The sequence below is a fragment of the Calypte anna genome, chromosome 2 (genome assembly GCF_003957555.1).
Source record: "Calypte anna isolate BGI_N300 chromosome 2, bCalAnn1_v1.p, whole genome shotgun sequence".
NCBI classification, from domain to species: Eukaryota; Metazoa; Chordata; class Aves; order Apodiformes; family Trochilidae; genus Calypte; species Calypte anna.
The window spans coordinates 67,569,887-67,586,215 of record NC_044245.1 but is presented as its reverse complement, the minus strand read 5'-3'; positions in this window follow the sequence as shown (position 1 = coordinate 67,586,215).

Here is a 16,329-nt window from a genome sequence, read left to right as displayed (position 1 = left end):
CTTCTGTCTCCCTGCCTCCAACCCAAAAAGGTTTTCTTTCAAGACATACTGCAAAGTATACAGGAAGCCCTGCCTATGTCTCTGGACTTAATTAATTTGATTATGGCCTTCCATGATCTAAAATATCCTTTCAGTCCTCCTCAGTCAATACAATCTCATTAATAAACCCCACTGGAAGGCATTTCTTGCCTAGCTTCCCTAGAGCTTTCCTGCAACAAGGCAGAAAAGGAAAGAGAAACTTCCACATTCTGTTGAGATTCAAGTTTGGAATATCAGAAACAGCACTAGTGCCTGCACCAGCAATTATATTTGTTGCAGTAACTTTTCCTCTTTGCATGTTTTACATTGCTGCAGGGTTCTTTCCCTTCCCCTCCTCTTCTGGCTAGCAACCAGCTCAGTCAGGTAATTTCACTATTATCAGCTCTTGGGTCAAGAGCTGCAACATGTATCTCGAGCAAGTGTCACACAGAAAACCAAAAGAAAGATGTTCTGCTCAGTCATGCAACCAGTAGCCTTTGGCACATGCCCACTCTCACTCTCACGATCAGGCTCTGAAGATTCCAACCTTCTCATATCCTTTGCTTTGGGCTTGCTGAGGTGGTTCCTGTCTTGTGGACTACCCCAGGAGAGCCAGATCCCAGCCTGCTGCCATCCTCATGATTCATATACAAGCACATTCAAATCAATACAGTTAAAATTCAAATAGCATGAAGTTGCATAACGAAGTTTACACGACATTCAGATTTTTAATGAAACAAAAGGAAGAAACAGACATCGGAGAACTGAACTCTGGAGAAATCTTGATTTTATTATTTGTTCCTCCCTTGGGTTTGTCTCTACTTTCTCTCCTGTTCTGCATGGCTTCAAACCCCTTTCTTGTTTCATTGAAATATTCTCACCCTTGACTCCTGCCCTCGAACCTCATGTTTTTTCTGTTTTGCAGAGCCAGCAGGGACCAGGGCAGGCAGGCACTTCCTGCAGCAGCCAAGGGGTCACTGTATTTTCAGTCATGACAGAGTCCAAATTGAACCCAGCAGGGCAGGGCTGGCAGCAGTGGCTTTCATAGTCATGGTGCTGTACAGATATATTATTTTTGAGCTGTTCTCTTCACAGTGAATGATCTGCTTGTGGGGAAAGTGAAATGTTGTCACCCCCAATTATTCCTGGTTTTCCTCTTTCAATATCTTTTTCTGAGAACACTTTCTCTGCAGATCCAGATTCAAGCCCCAAATCCCATGCTCACAGGAGACCCAACAACTACTCCTTGCTCCTGAAGAGCTTGCAAGAAACTGAACATTGTTTTTCCAACACAGATTGATCAGTATATCCACAGGGGAGGAAAATAATGATCAATATTAATGGTTTCACTAATACTCAAAGGTACCAAGTGATAAATAGTATCCAATTTTTTCCTAGGCAGAAATGAAATCTAAAAAAGTATCTCATTCTGCCACCCACAGCATCCTAACCCAGGCACATCAAAAGGCACAGAACTAGAATGAGATCTCATGTCCACTTTCATATAATACCATAATCTGAATTTGTATCTCATTCACAAAACACACGATAAATGTACCCTATATTATGCTGTCTATCATAATGTTATTTAGTGCAGTGTCCGTGGATCATCTTGTAATGTTGGTTAATATATTGATAGAGTAGCAGCAGCAATTCTATAATTGAAAGAGTCACCAGGAACAACTATAATAAAAAATGGTACCACAGACCCCTGGATTAGCTAGGCTGAATACCTTCAGCTTATAAGGGCTTTGGAAAACAATGCAGATAGAATTTTGAGATGTTCTTGCTTTTAATTTCTCTATGAAACACCCAGAAGTCAACTAAATCACTGCTAACAGCTTCTGTAAACTTTACATATTGCACGTTTAATTTTTTTTTTTTTAACCTGGTGGCTTCAAACCTCCTTTGTGATTTTTTGCTGCTTGCTGAGTCTCTCATCTGGAGTTCACATAAGTTTCAAAGAATCCCAAACCTCACTTGCGGCTGGCAGATGAACAGAAAACATCACGACCATGCTGCTCTTCTTTGAGAAACAGCTGTCAAATTAAGAAAAATATCTTAGAACCATAGAATGTGTTTTTTGGAAGGGACCATAAGGACTATGTAGTTCCAACCCCCATGCCTTTGGAAGGGACACCTGTCACTAGATCAGGTTGCTCACAGTCCTGTCCAACCTTGAGCACTTCCAGGGAGCAGGAATTCACAGCTTTCCTGGGCAACCTGTGCCAGTGTCCCACCACTCTCACAGTGAAGAATTTTTTCCCAATATCTAATCTAAATCTACCCTCTTCCAGTTGAAAACTGTTTCCCCTTATCCTGTCACTACATGCACTTGTAAAAAGTCCATTCCCAGCTTTCCTGGAGGTTCTGGAAGGCCACTATAAGATCTCCCTTAAGCCTCCTCTTCTTCAGGCTGGAGAATCCAAACTCTCTCAGTCTGTCTTCATAGGAGAGGTGCTCCAGCCCTCTGATCATCTTCGTGGCCCTCTTCTGGTCTCACTCCAATGGCTCCATGCCCTTGTGGTAGGGACTCCCAGTTCTCCTGGTGAGGTCTCATGAGAGCAGAATAGAGGAAAAGAATGACCTCCCTTGACCTGCTGGCCATGCTTCTTTTGATGCAGCCCAGGTTACAGTTGGCTTTGTGTGTTGCAAGCACACACTGATGGCTCATGGGTTTTTTATCAACCAACCTCCCCCAAGTCCTTCTTAGGTCTGTTCTCAATCCATTCTCCACCCAGCCTGTAATTGTGCTTGGGACTGCCCCACATGTAGGATCTTCTCTACTTTTCTCTGTCTACTGTTTTCAATTGCCATCAGTAAATCAGTGTCAAGTGATTAGTCTAGAAGGCTCATCAGGAGGCAGCACTCACACCACAATTCATGGGGAAAAAAAAAAAAGGAAATCAGAAAAGACTGTCTCCAGTGAGTATTACAGCTCTGCAGACAACAGTGAGGAGTCCAAGTGTCTGCTTTTTACCTGGAGGCTGAGATAATTGTATCGTGTGTGATCTTGGCATCTGTTAGCTTGATGAAATAATAACCCAGAGTTGCTCCTGCACCATTCCATGATCTCACAGGTTCTGCCGCCACGCAAGTTCTTGTTTTGACTCATGTGGAATAGAGTTAGTGCCAGTCTCCATCCTCTGCACTGACCACAAAGCAAAGGGAAAACAACAAGGCCTGAATACATCATTCATTAAATGCTACCAGGGTTTCCTTTCACTTGAGATTGCAACGATCAGAGTCAACAAGTTTCATTGCTATCACGTCAGCATGGGAAGCCTTTGGTCTGTGAAATCATTCACCCTCCCAGCATTTCCCCTCCTGGATTTATGTCCTTCAGCCAAGCCAATCTTCTGAGTATTTCACAACGCTGCAATTATCACTGTCTCTAAACATCAAAGAAAGCACACAGTGAAGAAGCCTACATAGGTAACAACAAGAATGGCTCAGCAGAGGCAGGAGAGCCAAGTTTGTTGTGCACTGCTGAGTGATATTACTTTCTGCAGGGGTCCAGCTGCCTTCCCAGCCTGTAATAAACATATCTACCCCTCCAGCAGAAAGGAGTCATCAGTAAGTGCTACACACTCCTGTTGCTATTTGTGAGCCTAATATGAACTCTGAGGTAGCTTTGTAAGGTTCACAGAAAATTTAATTCTACTGGATCCAATGACAGGAAAGAGGGCTAGGTACAAAAAAAGATGAAAGCACCAGATCTTACATTTTTAAAGACAATTAGGTGATATTTCCATGGCACTAAGAGGCATGAACATATTTTTCAAGAGTCACTTAAGCTTGTGAAGCAAAGTCTTCCTGACATGGAAGGGGATTTCAGTTGAGTCACAACCACCCACATCACACAGGCTATACAAAAGGTGGAAGGACACCCAATATCTGAGCCTGGGACCCCATTCATTGCCAGCCCTACTAAACTTAGCAATGTACATTTTGTGTATTGTCCAAGGGATTTATCCCTTTGCTCTTTCATAGCAGAGGGGGCAAACCACTGATTAAGTAACACACCTGGTATAGGGGGCAGACAGTACTTCAGATACACTGTTGCTAATTATTCTGATGAACTACCAGCTCCAATTTGTTTCAAAACACAAAAGTAGAGGGGTGTTTTGAAATAGTGAGAAAACTAGTAATAATACATAGTGTTCATTTTGGAGCTACAACTATTTCGAAAGGAAATGTGATTTATCTTTAAGTAACCTTTAAATATCTTTAAATATTCCTGTTATCTCTAAAGACCCCTTGAAGACCATCCCTTTGTGTGTCTGGATCAAAGGAAAAAAGGGATGCATGAGAAATAACTCAGCCACTCTTGTGATCAGATTTTTCAACACTACATGAAGTCCTTAGTAATGTCAGGAGAGCTCTGTAACATCAAGAAGACAACACTCTTTTAAGGAAATCTGTTGTAGGTTTAAAAAAAAAATACCAGGAACATCAAAATACAGCCAAAGCATGTGACTTGTAGCAAAAAGAATCTCAAAACTGTTTTGAGAAAACATCTCACATGAAAGCTCAGACTGCAGAAAGTATTTGGTCCTGTTTTTCAGAAGCACTGCTTTCCTGACAGTCAGTTTCATGGGGCTTCTACTGTGGACCATGGATAATGAACAAAAGGTTTCCCAATAATGATATATTAGAGAACTGTTCACAGTTTGCGAGTGGAAACCTGGACTCCCCAGAGGCCTTCTGTATGAAACCTCCAGTAAAGCAGAGCACAGAAATGCACTCTTTGCAAAAGGTCAGTCACTGAGAGATGCAGGCTATTCCTGAGGAGGAACACCCCCAACCAAGGGTGTGCAAGAAGGTATAGGATGAAGCTGTATACAGACAAACACGCTATGCAGGACTGCATAGAAGTGTGAGAATCAGGTAATATGATAACACAGCTATGGTTTGGTACAAAGACCCAGATTCTTGTCAAAAGCATCCTGCTACTTTTAGCACATGCCCAACATCCTGAATAAAGGTCATTTGAGGCAATGATGCAGACTCAGAGGTACTGTATGCCTTGGAAAGGAGTAATTTTATCAGGAAATAGGCAGCAAAAGCTAAACAACACCCATAAAATCGGAAACTAACAGAATATAGTTTATTTCCCTTTTAGCCAAGAAGATCAATGGCTTTCTGGGCTACATCAAGAAGAGCATGGCAAGCACCTCAAGGGAAGTTATTGTCCCCCTCTACTCTGCCCTGGTGAGGCCCCAACTGGAATACTGTGTTCAGTTCTGGGCCCCCCAGTTCATGAAGGACAAGGAACTACTGGAGAGAGCCCAGCACAGAGCCACTAAGATGATTAGAGGATTTGAGCACCTACCATACGAGGAAAGGCAGAGGGAGTTAGGTCAGTTCATCCTGGAGAAGAGAAGATTGATGGGGGATCTCATCAATGCTTATAAATATCTAAAGGGTGGGTGTCAGGAGGGTGGAACCAGACTCTTTTCAGTGATGTCCAGTCACGGGACAAGGAGCAATGGTCACAAACTGCCACACAGGAGGTTCAACCTAAACATAAGGAAGAACTTCCTTATTGTAAGACTAACAGAGCACCAAGCAGAGAGGTGGTGGAGTCTCAGTCTCTGGAGACATTCAAAACCTGCCTAGACATCACCCTCTGCAACCTACTCTAGGTGAACCTGCTCTGTCAGGGGGGATGGAGTAAGTGATCTCCAGAGGCCCCTTTCAACCCCTAGAATTCTGTGATTCTGTGAAAGGAAATTTTTGTGGATGCTTAGAACATTCCATGTATTTTCCCAGCCCAACAACAGCAATTTTCCATATGGTACATGGGCCAGACCAAAATAATCAGTCACATAACTCTGCTCTGGTACTTAAATCCTGGCAAAGCTAATCTGACCCATAAAGGTCTTCCAAATGAAGTTGGCTTCATTTGACCACACAGATTTATATTGTCAGATAAGACTGCTGCACAACTTAGATTCAACTCCAGACATGTACCTCAAATCAAATGCATTTTCTCTTCTGGCTATAGGCTGAAGGATACCAGTGAGTGCATGGACCAGTGCATGCAAGGGACTGTCAGATCAGTGGGAATTGTGAAAAACTCATTGCTGGGCAGGAAGGGATGGAGATAACCTAGGATGCCTCTGCCATTATGGAGGTTATTTCTGCAGCTGCTTAAAAGGTTCTGAGGGGACCTTTGGCATGACAACAATGCCAGATTCCTCCTTTACAGAGAGCATCAGTCCAACATCATCATCTTGTGAAAAAAAAAATAATTGCTTAACAGCTGCCAAGCAACTGAGAAAAGATCAGTATTGTTATAATAGTCACGGCTGCATTGGACACACTAGTTCTGAAGCTCAGAAGACCTACAGTGTAGTTTTCATAGGAAGCACTCAATGTTTTGGTCCCCAGAAGGAAAGCAAGTTGTTCTGAGCCAAGAAAGGTATGCAGCAGTCATGAGCTTCATTGAAATTTCCAGCTCATTGCCTTTCAAATCCTCTTTCGTAAACTGTGGATGAAGTTTCTTTAATTCATGGAAGTGTTTTGAAAACAAGCTAATGTTTATGAAATACTTTGAAAGCAGAATGGTCAGAGTATTATTTCATTGCATTCATCTTCTCACTTCCTGCTGATCCTAATCCCATAACAAGACTTCAAGCACTCTTAACTGTTGCTTTAAAGTCTTTAAAGTAGCTGTTCAAAATGGATGCATATATAAATCCATACCGGTCACAAAAGATGAAATGTTGGAGACAAATCTTCATCTAGACCAATAAGTGGCAAAGATCTTGAGGCACCCTTATTCCTCTATTATTGTAATTATTGTAATGTTTTAATTAATGTACCTACTGACAGCGTTACAGCATGGGTACACAAGGTAGTAATATTGCACTCTGAATGTTCCTGGGAATGGATTGCAGAAGTAGCAAGAGCCAATGAAAAAAAACACCAAAGAAAAGTACATCTGAGTGATTGACCACAGATTTTCCTGCCTTCTCATGTGGGCATTTCATTACAGGAAGAGCCTTAAGGCTGAGGTATCTGAACTGGTCAACCACCATCCAGATAATCCACATCGTCTGTAGGAACAAAAATGGGCTTCCTATGAATATACTGGGTGTCTAAAGGAGCTGTTGGAAAGAAACTGAAGCTACCAATAGCTAACAAAATAATAATATCAATAATACATTTACAAACTAAAAACTCAGACCAGAGGAAATGCATTACAGTCTCCTACTGAGAGAAAGGGTCAAAACTCACTTGTCTGGTTTAAAGACAAAAGCTTCTTGAATTTTTGCTGCTAGACAACTTACTTGAATAGAAGATATTTTTCCTCTCCCACATACATAGCTAATTAAAAATAGTTGTGGTGTTATGGGACATCTGTAATTGGTCTTATGTGGAAGCTCTGTATTCCACTGGTAGTTACAAATATTCTCGCACTGCAATCAACTTCAGCTTCATTAAATCAGCCACTTATTTTCTCAGCTGTCAGGGTCCTGGCTGAAAACACAGGAACTATTCAGCTTCCATCCTCCTCCTTCACACTGTAGTATACAAGAAACATCTACAAATTCTTTAGTTTACATAAGATATTTCATTCCTTTAACTCAGATCAAGTTTTCTCCAATAATGTACATATTCAAGGCAAAATCCAGCTTCTTTGGATGGCAAGTTTCAGATGCAAAATAACTCTCTCCCTTTTTTTTCTTTTTTCCCCATAGTTGTGTCTCTCCCTCCAAATTACTGTTAGACAAAATCACCAGCTGTAACACATAACATCACCAAAAATGTCCAGATCCCACATCAAGCCCTAATCCTAAATACAGGTTGGACCTTCATCCCAAGAGGGTGAAGGTAAGAGCTGGGTAATTCCACATGAATTTCATAGTATATAATAATTGGCAACTGCTCTGCTTTTGAGAGACTTCCCTTTGAAACAGATCTTGCAGGCAGTTCCAAATTTGGCATCAGTGCAAGCCCACAGAGTTTATTAGCAATACCCTTATTGACTATTCCTCATGGAGATGAAAAAAGGCTCTAGACTCTAGAAATCCAGGCCTTTATATGCAAAGCATCAAATTTTTAAAATTAAAGGAAAACAGGGAGTTTCAGAGTCAATGGTTTTAGTGAAGACAAAGTATATGTGAAGGCATGTACAGGAACCTGAATTTCTAGTTAGGAAAGAGTGACTGAAGGAAGGGGATGACAATATTGCTTGCTCACATCTGGATCTGGGCATCCTTTGTGGCTAAAATAGCCAAAATATATTTAGATAAATAATATGCTATATAATATCAAGCTTCAATGAAAAGGGGGAAGCAACCTGCAAAGTTGGAACAAGATCATAGAACAGTTTGAGTTAAAAGCACAGAAGTTGGATAGCCAAAACAATTACTTTGACATCCTCAAATATTTTTTTCTGTTTTGAAAAATGACTAAATACAATTTTAAAAGGTAGGAGGTTTGAACTACTACTATAAATGTCTCAGCAACACTTGGATGCTGCCAAAATATTTTGTCCAGTCAAAACAGGGATTTTTTTGTTTGCTTGCTTCTTTTCCCAAGAAAAAGGGAAATGGGAAATTAATTGCCTTTATTTGTGCTTTCTGCATATGAAAACTAGCAATTTGTGTGCTAGAGTCACTAGTCAGTGTTACAACGTGTGACCTGATGTGACTAACCCACATGAGGTCTGGTGGTTTCTGACTGGCTGCTGCTGCAGCAGGAGCACTTGTTGGTCCCCAGTGCAAACTGTCTGAGTTCTCAAGGGAAAATATACCTTCCCTCCCATACGTAAAGCTGTCCACTGCTGCAGCATTTCCTCCTCAGCCTCATGCTCACATAACCAGGACTGCTGTAATCTGAACATGTGCCTACAGCAACAAAATATAAGGCTTTAATTGAGCTGGTTTTAAACACTCATCATTCCTGAGATTTCCTCCTGGTGAATCATGAGTTTATTTCTACACCCCTGAGCCATCCATGCAGCCATAGAATCACTGGAGTGCTAGCAGGGAAGGGATTCGTGGGAACAGCCACCTCTCCTCAAATACAGCTGGCATTAGTTACCCTGTCTGTGCCATATTTTTCCTCCTGCCAAGCCACATATGAGAGGCAAAAAGAACCATCATGCCCAGGGGTTCTCTGCCAGAACCAGAGAGGGCTCCTCTGCCATGACTTTGAATACCTCAGAGGTGCTGCTGGTGAGGAGCTCCTCCAAAAACCAGTGTTAGTGAGAGTACCATGGGATGCAAAGCGGTAAAACACAGTGACTTCTCCATCAGAGTTCCCTTCCGTGAGAGCATCCACCACCCACAGAAGTTCCCCAGCACCCATCAGCTTCCAACAACGCTTTTGCAGGCCTGGCCAGAGACATCCCCATGCCAAAAACCCCATACTTCCAAGCATTCTCATCTACTACAGAAGGCAACGACCAGAGCTCAGCCGCTAGGAAGGCTTTAGCACACCGTGCACAAGCTGGGGCAGCCTCAGCCCAAAAAGCTTAGCACCCAGCAGGCTGGGATGCTTGCTCCTTTCTGCTGCCAAGCTATCTTTTTACTGGTGCTATGATTACCACTGCCTGATTCCGCCCTTCCTCCTGCCTCGGTTCTGTGGCTCTGCCGGTGTCATTGTAAACTGATCCGCCCGGATTCACCACTGGGGATGGATCCCTTTTCCAGCAGCCCCGACCAGAAGCCTCTTGGCTTTAAACACCGCTTGTGCCTCATGCAAGCGAGCCTGGAGAGGGAGGGATCACAGGGCAGAGTGGCAGTCGAGCTGCTACACCTCCTGCTTCTCTCCATTTCCCTACACCATGCTTCCCCAAGAGCCTGAAAGAGCAACAGTCATGACGAGCAGAAGTGGCTGAAGCAGCCCCAGGAATGCGCACACCTTCTGCCCTGCCTGGGAATGATGTCTGGGCTTCCACTTCTCTGTCTGTAGAGCAGAGCTGAACACCTGGGTCATGTTGCAGAGGTTAAAACTGGGTTTTTTCAGTCCTTTCAGCAAGTTGGCCATAATGCTGGAAACAACCGATGTGGTTCTGTAAAGTATTTTCTACATTTTGAGCCTACTGATTTATAGATTTATTTTTTTCACCAGTTTGCCACAGGGTGTGACTTTTCAGATCATTTGACTTATGTCAGTGAAGTGTCATTGTTAACATTAAGTATGTTCAGTCCTTAAAACCAGGACACATTGGATGAGAATAAGAGTACTGATGCCCACAAATTGATACAAATCAAGTTTAAAAAAGAATTTTGCAATCAGTACATACTTGATTATGTTTCTCACTTGTTTACCTCCATTGCTTTTACCTTGGGACAGGCTTCTTGCCAGGCACTGCCACTGATTTATATTTTATTTTTGGATTGTAGTAGCTGCAGAGACAATCATTGTCCTAGCCGCTATCTACTGCGCTTCAGTAATGTGCTGGATTTCAGAGAATCTTATCAGCTCTGCCACTGAGTGCTCCTTAAGCAAAAGCCCCACTTTGTAGTGGAAATATGTCAATTCAAACAGACTGCCTCAGCATCTCAAGATTTTCCAGCTAATCTCTTACAAGGTTACAGAAGCACAGTCTTGAGAACCCAGGAATAAAGGATACGAGGTTGTGATGAATGCCTGTCGGCTTCCTTTTCATTATCCTAGAAAACAGATAAATTTTGTGCTTGCAGAGTTCACAGGAATTGTTACCTAGGTATAATTCTCATTCTTAAGAAGGGAAAAAATAAAATCCAGCCAAACAAACCTGTGCTGACAATCAACTGAGAAATGTAAAGAAGATTAGACACTCCTTACAGTTTTTGTACTTCTTTACAGATAAATATCACCCATTTGGTGGTTTTTCCCTTCAATATTTTCAGCTATTTCCCTTGAAACAGTTTACACATCCGTATCTCCCACTTGACTCGTCATTACTGATAAACTTTACAAGACTATGTCTAGTACTATTTTGCAGGATGACCAAGAAACCAAAATATTTCTGCCTCTGAGCATCACTCCACAACCCTTCTCACAGCAAGGGCTGCATTTTCCAGGGCTTGGGACAGGATGCCGAAGCACTGATGTCATTTGCCTGAAGTGCCAGGCCCTTCTTTTCCTGTTTCTTTTTGCTCAACAAACTCCCAAATCATTCCAGCTCCATCATGTGACTCACACGCAGCTTGTTCCATAAATAATTGGAAGTAGGAGGGAGCCTAGAGCAATAAAAACAGAACCTGAGAGTACTGGAATGAGATTGGTTGCCTTGGTGTTGGCTTTTTTTTTTTTTTTTTTTTTTTTTTTTTTTTTTTTTTTTTCCTTAAGGAAATTGTCTCTTTGAAAAGGAAAAGAGAAAAGTCATGTGCCTTACTTAGCAGGAGTTAGCAATGCATGCTTTGTTCCCTGCAACAGGCCAGGCTGATGTCACCAGCAACAGCTGGATGATAAATATTTTTCAGCACAGCTTCATATATTCCTCAAACTCTTACACTGAAGTTGGGATGAGAAGATTCCAAGCCAATCTGCCTGAACGCAAGCCAGAGGAATAAAGTTCTTCAAGTGGCTCCATTTTGTGCAACAAATACTTCACTTGGAATAGCAACAAAACCTTATAATCCCCTAGCATCTTCCAGCCAATATTTTGCAAATATTAATTAAATTAACCCTCAGACACTCCTGTGAAGTATAGTAGAATCTTTGTCTCTCTTATCTCTATTTTATACAGAAGACAACAAGACAAGGCCAAGACTAGATACTTATGCCAACACAGACAATAAGCCTGCACTAAAAATGTGAGTAGACTAAAAGGACTGCATTTTCTTATCTGCCATATGATGAGTATTCAGCTGAAAAGGTTAGGTGGATTGGATGAACTACACATGGAATAGTGTTATATAAGCATCAGGAACAAGGAGAGGTATCACAATTTTGACATAGTACACAAAGCGTAGGGGTGATATTGCAAAGAAACAAGGAAAAAAAGTGTGTTTGGGGTCAAGTTTCTCACCAATCATTTAACACAGTGCCCTCCAAAACAAGAATGATTTAGACCAGTGAGAGAGATTTGACTGATCTACATGACATATACTAGTGCAGATGTGAGATTACTACATATTCAGGGCACAGTGGGAGCTTTGAAATACCCCAGACAAAGAAATTCCATCTCCTATACAACATGAAGGCTTTATTGATTTTACATTAATGTTAGATGCATACCCCAAATGGGTTAATACTGCTTCCTTAGGGCACTCCTGATTTGCATGCCATGCAAAGCAGATTTGCTTGTGGACAGCTGCACCTGAGGTGCCCATTTCCTTCTGAACACCTCCAAAATCACCCCTAAGAATATTAACTCATCCACAACTGCAGATCTGATGCCCATTGCTATGGGTTCTGAAACAAAATGGGAATTGTTGTTAGAGTGTCTCTGGGAAATCCCTGTTGGGAAAGAGCTCTCCCTGCAGCAGTCGCAAGAAGAAAAAGTAGGAAAATATATCAAAATAATAATGGATAAAGAAAAAAATGGTAAAAACTCTCTACACGTTGGATTTATTTATCACAGGGGGCTGTCTACTCTTCAGTTATTTTGCCAGTGAGTCTTTTAAGACATTTCCTTCCCCTCCAGCCTTCCATAGTCCAGGGGATCTGTCATAAAGGTTTCTAGTGCCTCAGCTGCACATAGCTGGGTTATCATTCATGAGTTTAGACCAGCTCCATGCTTCACAGAAAGGCAGTGGAGTCAGTTTTTCTGCCAAACTGTGGCACTGACACCCTCTGGGTGTGATTCAGCCAATTTTCTCATCCACTTCAATGAGCCTGACTCTCTGTTAAGAGGATAATTTCATCCCATAGCTTCTAGGAATATCAAATGAAATTGGACTGTCACTTACTGGACCCCATTTCTCTTCTTTTTAAGGGCAGCCTATGTCTCCAGTGTACTGGATCTGCTTTCTTTTAATTTCTTTCACCCTTTGCCAGACCACACTTTTACCTCTGGTTTTTTTTTCCACAACACAAAATAATATGCATCATATATATGGCTGTAAAATCACCAGCATGGCTCAGCCTGTAGAGGCAAAAATCATCCCAAATTTCCCTGTGTAGAAATCATTAGGTACACATAAGAGCTGCTCTCATGAGGATGCAGCTGCCTGGGCTTCTAGCAATTCTGCTTGCTGAAAAAACAGCAAGAAAAGATCAGTATTAGAGCAGGAAGAAATATATGTTCAAATATCCAGGATCCTGTTGTAAGAATACACTGTTCTTCTTTACATCTGTACTCACCACCTTGGCAGAGCAAATTCTTGGTCTCTGCAAAGCTATTTTAAGGAAAATGAACTGAAAGGTTTTGAGGGTTTCTCTCCCACAAAAAGCTTTATGGGAGGCATGTTCCAGATTTGACTTCATTAGGATGTCTGAGGTGGGCCAGGACCAAAAGACCCTTCCCAGCTTGTCCTTGCTGTCTTTCCTGTCCTGGAGCAGGTACGTGCTGTCCTCAAAATGTATCAGGCCCATCTCTAGAACTGTTAGAATTTTTTTTGCCCAAGGCTAATAGTCAAACCAGGAAATGTTGCAACCCAAAGCAAAAGATAATTTAAAATTAGGAAGAGAAACTCCAGGTTAAGTAGAAGGCAATCTTCTGGATGTGTATCTTGCTGTCATCACAGTGCTATCTCCAAGACAATTTTTCAGCACAGTAATGGCAGAAAGACAAAACTCTCAGGCACCTACCAAGTCATTCAGTCTAGCCCACTGCTAATGCACCATGCTTCCCCATTCATAACCACAGCAAGATCTATCTTAAAAGCAATCAAAAATCCCATTTGTGGGGCTACTGTTCAAATGCCTAGAAACCATTTCTAATTTCAAGCTTAAATTTATTCCTGGTCATTTATATTCTAAGGCATCCATGGCTCCTTTTCTCCTCTCTGGTATTTACCCACCTGATGCATTTCCAGACAGCAAATATATCCTATTTCTGCTTTTGTTTTGCCAGGTTAAACAAATCATTCTCTTCAATTTCCTACTGTAATGCAAGATCCCTGTTCTGCTGATCTTTCTCACCACCCTTTTCTGTATCTGCTGGTTCCAACTCACCTTTTTTGCACAGAGTAGGCTGTTTCTGAAGTCATCAAAAACAAAATAGGGATTTCTTCCACACTTCTAACAGAGACAATGCTCAGAAAAGAAAAATGCCTCATAACTAATTAGGAATTTCTCTACTACAGTACCTACAGAACAGTCCTCAAGGATAGTTATTGTTGTTATTGGGCCATGTTAATTATAGCTGGACATCTTTTGTAGATTAGAATTATGCAGACATGCTAGTGCTCTACTGACAGTAGAGAGGAACAACATCCTAGGGTTTTAAGTTTTCTAACTTGCAGTCTTTCTGAGGTCTGCAGTACATGCTTAGTTGGGTTTACAGGGCAATGGGAACAAGAAATATTTGTTTCTATGTCTTTTCATTTGGAGATATTTAAAGCATACATATTGTTTGTAGATTTTTTAGGGTATAACATGGATCTCAGTGGAACACACTTTTGCCAGCACTCTAAGTCACAAGTCATAATCTCAAAGAGGGTCAGTTGGGCAGGCAAGCCCTGGCTCTCATCCCTACAGGAAACTCTGTCTGTTCATATATTTATTCATTCACAGAAGCAGAAATCTAAATGAGTTTTAAACTTGCTTACTAACATTTTCTTTTTTACCTGAGGCCCAACATACTGGAAATTACCAGAGAGAAATAAAAGTATCTGTAAAGACAAAATTTCTTGTGAAAGGATGAAAACCAACTCAAAAGGCTGAGCCCTTCCCCCAGTAAGTCTTAAGCAGGCTAGTGCAAGGACAGGTCATCTAGCAGCACTTAATGTTGCAGAAATAAGCATTCAGGTCTCCTTTTCTCATCACAAGGACTTATTAGCTCATGTGCCTTAAAGCATAAATCTCTACTAGTAATTCAAGCATGCCCACAATGCGCCCATGCGCTTCAACACTGTTACCCATGCTAATAAACTGTGAGAGAATTCCCACGTATGAACATAGCCTGCTCCAACTAGCACTTTCCCAAGCAACTTCTGGACCTGTTTGGGTTGCAGGAGCCTGCCAGGAACCACACCCAAGCAGCAGTCAGTCCACTTGCAAACACTTAATGCAGGCAAACCCAGTTCACTGGAACGGATGCCAGTGAGCCTCCATGGCTGGGAATGTTCCTAGGTCTGTTTAATACAGTGGTACAGACCCAACTTAAGTCCTGTAACAAAATTACAAAGTCAAATCAAATTGACACTGAAAAGCTGTTATACATGCAGTTTTAACAGTGAACTATTTTGCAAGTGTCTGGCATTTTCTGGGCTTGCTCCTCTAACACTCTGCTCCAGTTACAAACACTGATGTGATTTCACAGTCAACAGTGGAGCCGCTGCGATGCAGCACGCCAGAAAGGTTGTGATCAACTGGCTCCTTTAGAATGACAAAGGTGGAAGAACCTGAAAAAAATATTTTCTAAGGCCAAGTTTGGCTATGACCTACATTGTTATCACTAAACCTTTTCTACATGTGACAATCTCATGATAATTTTCTGCTGTGGCATTGCAATTGTCTCTATAGCCAGGCCATATTTAAAACAATTCCAAGAAAGCAACTGCTGTGCTATTGTGACAACGAAGTTGGAAACACAGATGTGATCAATCAGAGCTTTGGAAAACTCCAAATTCTATTTTTAACTGAAATCACAAGGTCTAAGGTGTCCCATTAAATTACTGAAATGAACAAAATACCTTATTTCCTTCAAAAGCAGCATCCAGTCATTCTGGTTGGAACGGATTTCCCAGAGGTCTCCAGTTAGTTAAAGCAAGTTGCTCTTCAGTTAAAACAAGTTGCTCAGGGCCTTGTTCAGCTGTGCTTTGAAGATCCCAAAGGGCAGAGAATTTACAGCTTCTCTAAAAATATGTTCTAGTGTTTGACTAGAACATGGTAAAAACATTTCATTATACAAAGTCATAATTTCCCATGTTCCAGCACATGTTTGGCTCTTCTCATCCTGTCATGGTGTGCCTGAGATGTCTGACCCAATCTTGTATATATTATCCATTATGTAGTTGTAGACTGCAATGAGAGCTCTCCTCAGCCTTCTCTTCTCTTCTCTTCTCTTCTCTTCTCTTCTCTTCTCTTCTCTTCTCTTCTCTTCTCTTCTCTTCTCTTCTCTTCTCTTCTCTTCTCTTCTCTTCTCTTCTCTTCTCTTCTCTTCTCTTCTCTTCTCTTCTCTTCTCTTTCTCTTCTCTTCTCTTTTCTCTTCTCTTCTCTTCTCTTCTCTTCTCTTTCTCTTCTCTTCTCTTCTCT